At 40.0% G+C, this 6593-nt stretch overlaps 1 pseudogene; it reads left to right on the top strand.

Annotated features, from left to right (window-relative positions):
- The first annotated feature begins 2250 nt into the window (after window positions 1-2250).
- Window positions 2251-2328, top strand: LOC120102559 (U4 spliceosomal RNA; annotated as a pseudogene).
- The last annotated feature ends 4265 nt before the right edge of the window (window positions 2329-6593 follow it).

The following is a 6593-nucleotide window of genomic DNA, read 5'->3' as shown; positions in this document are numbered from 1 at the left end:
AAGTAATGATGAGAGCAATAACATTTAAAATCTAGCTACAGACAATGATAGGCTTTGTTGTGGTTTGGTTTTTGTCCGTATGTGCAGATGTTCTTTGGCCATGCTCACTCTCCATCACCTTCTCTTGTCTTCTGCCCTTCTCGCTGGTACCTTCCTTCCTCTTTCCCAACTTCCTTTCATGCCTTATTTCTTTGTTAACTCCCTAGATTCCTCATCTGAGAGAAAACAAAGATATTTGTATTCTGAGTAGGGCCTATTTATTTCTCAGTAAGTTTGTAAGGATGTGCTTTTTGAAAACGAGACAAAATATATTAGCATCTGTATAGTGTATTATAAAGAGAATTGAACCTAAGTTTAAAGATGAGAGAGTGTACATCGTCCAAATGTTCAAAGATAAAAATACAAATATAACTCTATTGACATATTAAAAAACAATTATCTATAAATTATAGATGAGACACTAAGTAGCAACAAAAATCATTGAGGGATATTAAATGTTAATAACAAAGAATAATTTACAAAAAAACCATTCTAGCTTTACAAAAATAGATATAGAACCACAATTGGACAAATACACCTGAGATAATCCAGTTACTGTGATTATTTCCAACCCTGAAGATCAGTGGTGATTGAATTTTGAGGTTTTTTTTATGCTTTCCAAACATTAAGAAATACTGGGTATAATTTTTTTAGTTGCTTCTATATTAATGCAATACACAAAGAACTAAACAGATATTTAAGAATGGGAAAGTACATGCAGGCATGTTTTCAATTTAAAAAAAAACCCTCCACAAATCTTATGAAATATCTATGAAAACATAAATTAGAAAAACATGTGCAAGGCCTCTGGAAAGTGAGGATTAGACTCCATCATATATCTGGATCTTGGAAGGATATATACTAATTACAAACAGATGCTACGGTTTAAACAACTCTAATCGTAGCCAATGAATGTTTGGCCTTTTGCCCTGGAATAGGGCACCAGGGAATGGACACAGCCCTCTGACAGGAAGAGGGTCAACAGTGTGGAAACCGGCCGGCCGGACATAAGCATCTTATTGCAGATACTTTTTGAAGGCAGAAATTCTACTCCCCAACCCTGCATTAACCCATTCTTTCTACTTTCACCTAGGACATCTAAAGAGCCCGAATCATTTTCTTGGGGTAGGACCTCTTACTTGTGTGGTCTCTGCTTTTTACCACAGAGACCAGTAACCTCCAGCATCAGAAAAGCTGAGGGTGGCAGAAGAATTGGGAAGAAGAACAAAGTAATTATTGCTTCTTCTACCATTTTCCTCGAGGTTGAAATCTGCTTAGGTCTACATAAAGAATAAGTTTCAAAAAAAGGAAAACTATTTTTGAAAGTATGTGAAAAAGTGGAAAGGAGATATACACCATATAGTCTGCTGGAGGATAAATAGAAAATAGTTTGGAGGAAACAAAACAGAAAATGATTCATTCATTTTGCTTAATTTTCTTGTGAAAAATGTAGGTTCTTGAACAGAAGAAATAACGTCAACCATTAAGTTAGATTTAAGCAACAATGACCAGTATTTATTTTTCAAACAGCTAAGAACAGGGATGTGGGAAAATAATAACCACTGTAACTAAATCCACATATATTTCACATCTATCTGTTTACACCTTTCTTATTTTCTCCTACCCACAGAATAATTATAAGAATTGATGCGAGGCAGATGGAGTATAAAACCAGAAATCCATCTAATAAATATAGCATGTTCCTTGATTGGAAAGGGGGAAATCTATAATTAGTAACAAGGAAAACAGTGCAAACTTGCTTTCTGTGCACCCTTCAACATGACCTCTAGAAGGAAAAGGATTTCTCAAGGAGAGTAAAAGCACCAATATGTCAGATAAAAAAAAATACCCTGCACAAATCCAGCTAAACTCCTGTGTGACAAAAAGCTGCTTGTGGGCCTTGATCCTCTCATAATGAAACACTGTATTGGATGAAATAAGCATTCAGCTTGATAAGCAAGGGACAGAACTACAGAAGTAACAAAGTCAAATTCCACAGAAGAAAATTCACATAGATAAACTTCAATACGAGTTAAGGGTCACAACAGCTTTTCTATCTTTTTTTTTAATCCTTTAAACTTAAAAAATATTTAAAAAAATTGTTTTATCCATTTGTTTGTTGTAATGGAGTGGCCATATTTTCAAACCCTCTTTTGGAAAACAGTTTTTATTTTTTTTTAATTTAAAATAGATGTTTGTTTTAAAATTTTAAGCTTTGTGCAGTGGCAGTGTTGTAGCCAATGGGGTTTATCTGAGGCGCGATTATTGCTAATTAAAAACTTAAATTTTGGGCTGGAGAGATGGCTCAGTGGTTAAGAGCACTGACTGCTCTTCCAGAGGTCCTGAGTTCATTCCCAGCAACCACATGGTGGTTTACAACCATCTGTAATGGGATCCGGTGCCCTCTTCTGGTGTGTCTGAAGATAGCTACAGTGTACTCACATACATAAAATAAATAAATAAATCTTTTAAAAAAACCTTAATTTTTAATTACTTCGAGAATTTCATATATGCATACTATATTCACATTATTTCCACCCTGCACCTCTTCCTATATACCCCCTCTCACAAATATATGGCGTCTTCTTTAATTATTATTGTTATATAACTAACACACACACACACAGACATACACATACACACACACACACACACACACACACACACACACACACACACACCCTGTTGAGTTCATTTAGAATGGCGTATGTGCACATGCATTTAACGCTGACCACTTGGAAGTGGGATAACTACTGGGAAAATTGTTCCTGGAGAGGACTCTATTGTAGCAGAAAGGGAATCTCCAGCCAGATGGGGCCTGCTGCCCTCAGACGGGCTCGTTTAGAACGTAGCAGAACAGTCTGCTTCCCTTTGTTTATGTCTGCAATGGCACAACTGAGTGATGTGACACCATATGGACCACAAACCACAAGCATGCTGTACACGGACGGTCCTCCCCAGAAAATGCTTGCCGGCCCTGAAATGAGACCATGGAGAAGATGCAGTTTTTCTAAACCCAAGGTGGAGGAAAATACATACACTGAGCTGAAGAACACCTGGAAGTGTCATCTTTAAAGACACCCGTCGGGGAGGCTTGGCTGAGGAGAAACAGAGATGTGTCTGATACATTGAGAACGAGAATGAGAAAGTTTCTGCAACGGTAATAACAAAGACAACAAAGGTTTGTGGAGAATACACGGCAGGCTGCTGTCATGGAAGAGAAATAAACAAGGAAGAAGGTTGTCTGAAATAATGCAGGGAGAAATAGCCAGCCCTGTCTGCCAGAGGGAGAAGTCTAAAGTTCATCCCAAGGTACTCAGACCCCCTCCAGAAAGGAAGCCATGGTTTAGTGGTATAGTTGCATACGATTTCAAAATACAGTGTTGGGCTGAGGCTGGGATAACTAAGGTAGATGCTACTGTTGGCTTTGAGTTCATACACACGTTGGCAATATGACTGATTTTTACTAGGTCAGTCTCATAGTCATGACCTTAATACTTGACATAAGCTCTCATGTAGCTAATATGGCCTTAAACTCAAACTCACTATGTGGCAGAGGATAACCTCGAACCCCTGACCCTCCTGTCTTTGCCTCCCAAATGCTGGGGTATCAGAAGTGTACAAGCATTCCAGGCTAGATCTTTTGTTTGTTTGTTTCTTTGGGTAGATTGCTGTTATTTGTTTTATCTGTCTCGTTATGGAGCTCTAGGTGGCCTGGAATTCACTATGGAGACCAGGTTGGTTTTAAGCTTACAGATATCATCTGCCTGGGCCTCCTGAGTGCCGAGATCAAAAATGTACACTTCCAGGTCTATAAGGCCAGATCTTTGGATAGAAACACTTCAATTCTAAACTAGGGTTGTTCCCTTGCTCCGGGTTTCAAAAGACCTGGGGGGCAGTCTTTGAGAGTAACAGTGTTTATTTTAGGCTCCACTTGGGCTATTCGGTTCTGTCATATCATCCTTTTTCTAATGCCAATGGAATCTTTAGCCGTTCAAGTGCCTGTGGATCCACTGTGATGATCCATATCTCAGATGCATCTGAAAGATTGGGAAGGCACAGCTGTGTCTAGCACAGAAATGCCATAGCTATTAATAACTACTCCTCTGGAACCTTCCTACCGTGCATTTCATATTGTGTTCTTATTACTAAGTCTTCTTCTTTGCAACCATTAGGGATGTTATCAGGGACAAAGAAATGTTCCTAAGTCAGAAAGGGATGAGGCGTAGAGAAAAAAAAGTAAAATATGTGAAATGCCTATAACCTATGAGGTAGATTGGCAGTGAGGTGAAACCTAAGAGAGGGAGAGTAGCAGTCACTCTGCAGAACTAAGGAGACCAAGCATCTGAGCTTCCCCTTCGTCATGGGGGGTGTTCAAGGATGAGTGGGTGCGTTAGAACTCCTTGGTTCTCCGCCATGGATCCGAATGGTGGGAATTTCCTTCCTCCTGGCTTTTCTCTTGAAAGACAACGCAATCATTTTTCTGATGTCCTACTGGTTTATGACACTAAAAGCGTCTTTGTCCATAGGGATTGATTGACATGGTCCTGGTAATGAGTAACCTGTCAGGCCCCACATTTATCTTCCATTGTGTTTCTTGTTTTTCATTCTAGAACACTTCAAATTCTTCTGCTAGGTGCTGTAGTGCTAAGAGGCTGTTCCATCCTCTCATGTCTGCTATGATTTAGCTATTCTGCGAGCCGAGAGAAGAGTCTGCTATGAGAGGAGCTCATCTTTAGCTTTCAAATATGGCTGGAGGTATTTTCTATGCTGTGCTGAAGTTCACTATTGTTTCGTTATTTTTCTCTTGACATAACGTCAAGTATGGCTCTGTATGCTTTTCTGCAGTTGCTTCGGACATGGCTACTTTGAGACTCTGACCCTTTTTGAGCTTATTTCTCAGGCTGCCAAACTTATTGTCCGAGGAGGGATCTCCATAGTCTTTCTAGGTGGCTTTTGTGAAATTCTGCCACCCACAGTGTACAAGTCAAGTAAATATTTTATTTTCTCTATGAATTGTGGGTGGTTTGGAGTGGATTTGGAGAAAGTTTTAATCATAGCTCTTGAGTCTAAAGATTCTCTGTCTCTCTGTCTCTGTCTCTCTGTCTCTCTGTCTCTGTCTCTCTGTCTCTCTCTGTGTGTCTCTGTCTTTCTCTCTGTCATTCTACACTTGTCTTGGGTGGGTCTTCAGACAAATGTAGTATATGTCAGGACTCTTTGTTAACTTTGGCAAGAGGAAAAGGATCTGTGGTAAAGTACATGGTGGAACAGAAGGAAAGAGATCAGAGGGCAGGAGAGACTGGAGAACCAGGAAGGGGAGAATTTATCATACAAATGTCTAGTTCACCTCTTCATAACTCCCCATTATCTCTGTCAAAGAGTTTTCTGGTGAAGCAATTTATGATTTGGAGTTTTGTGTAGAGGCCTCTTCATACCCTCTTCATACCAATGAAGAAATGTTGCCCACTAGACTGGAAAAGCATCCTTTTCTCTTTTTTTCTTTCTAGAAGCCCTTCCAGGTGAGCAATTTCATTCAAGTCAATTGTTCCCCAAGAATGGTGAGAGAAAGCTCAAATCATCCTGGGTAAAAAGTAATGCCATTTGAGAGACTGGTACAAGAATTAGAACACGAAACACCGGTAAGTCTTCCTTTGGGAGATTTAGAGCTAGGGACAGCTACTTGTGGATATGAGATCCTCTGCAAACCACCTCCCTCAAACATAATCACCTACACCCTTAACCCTAACCCTACAGGCAAAAAAGCGCTCAGTGCTTTTTGGGTCAAGCCAGGCTCTCCAAAGAAATGCCAGGGCTGAAGAAGAAACTGATTCAGGTAGGGAGACGAAGCAGAGTTTGTCCAAGCAGATGCCTGTCTAGTAAGATCTATAAATTCAAATATTTGAGATGTCTGGGCTTACAGAGTCTGTGACTGCATGTGACCTGTGATGTCCGTTCTCATGACAAATAGTCTCATATAGCCCAAAGCAAAACAGAACTGCGAAAGACAGCAAGAATGGCCTGGTTCCAGCAAGGAAGTCACACAGTCGAGAATCAAAAACAAAGTGTGTTCATCCAGAGTTAAATAGCTGAGACACTGAGCACATCAGACGCCAAGTTCAGATGTCATTGTGATTTTTAGACCACACAGAAGTGCCAAGGCACCAGACTCTCCTTGGTAGTATAGTCAGCTGAAGACTGGCTTTTAGAACCAGGCAGTACAGATGTATTTAGGGCTCCCCTGTGATCAAACGTAGAGTAAAAGACCATTAAATAAGAACATTGAAAGGCAATGTCAGGCTGGTAAGATTCCTCGGGGTTAAGGGCATTTGATGTTCTTACAGAAGACCCAGGTTAGATCCCATCAACCACTTGATGGCTCATGACCATCCATAACTCCACTTCCAGGAGATTTGACATCTTCTGACCTCTGTAGGCACCATGCACAGACTTATATGCAGGAAAAATAACCAAACACATAAGCAAATCTAAAAAGTTTTAAAGCCAATGTCTTTGGCCCTTCCTGTAGTAAGAGCTGCCACCATCCCCTACTCAAG

The sequence above is a fragment of the Rattus norvegicus genome, chromosome 4, assembly GCF_021556685.1.
Source record: "Rattus norvegicus strain SHRSP/BbbUtx chromosome 4, alternate assembly SHRSP_T2T, whole genome shotgun sequence".
NCBI lineage: Eukaryota > Metazoa > Chordata > Mammalia > Rodentia > Muridae > Rattus > Rattus norvegicus.
Note: the sequence above shows the minus strand (reverse complement) of the source record. Positions and strands in the feature narration are given on the sequence as shown.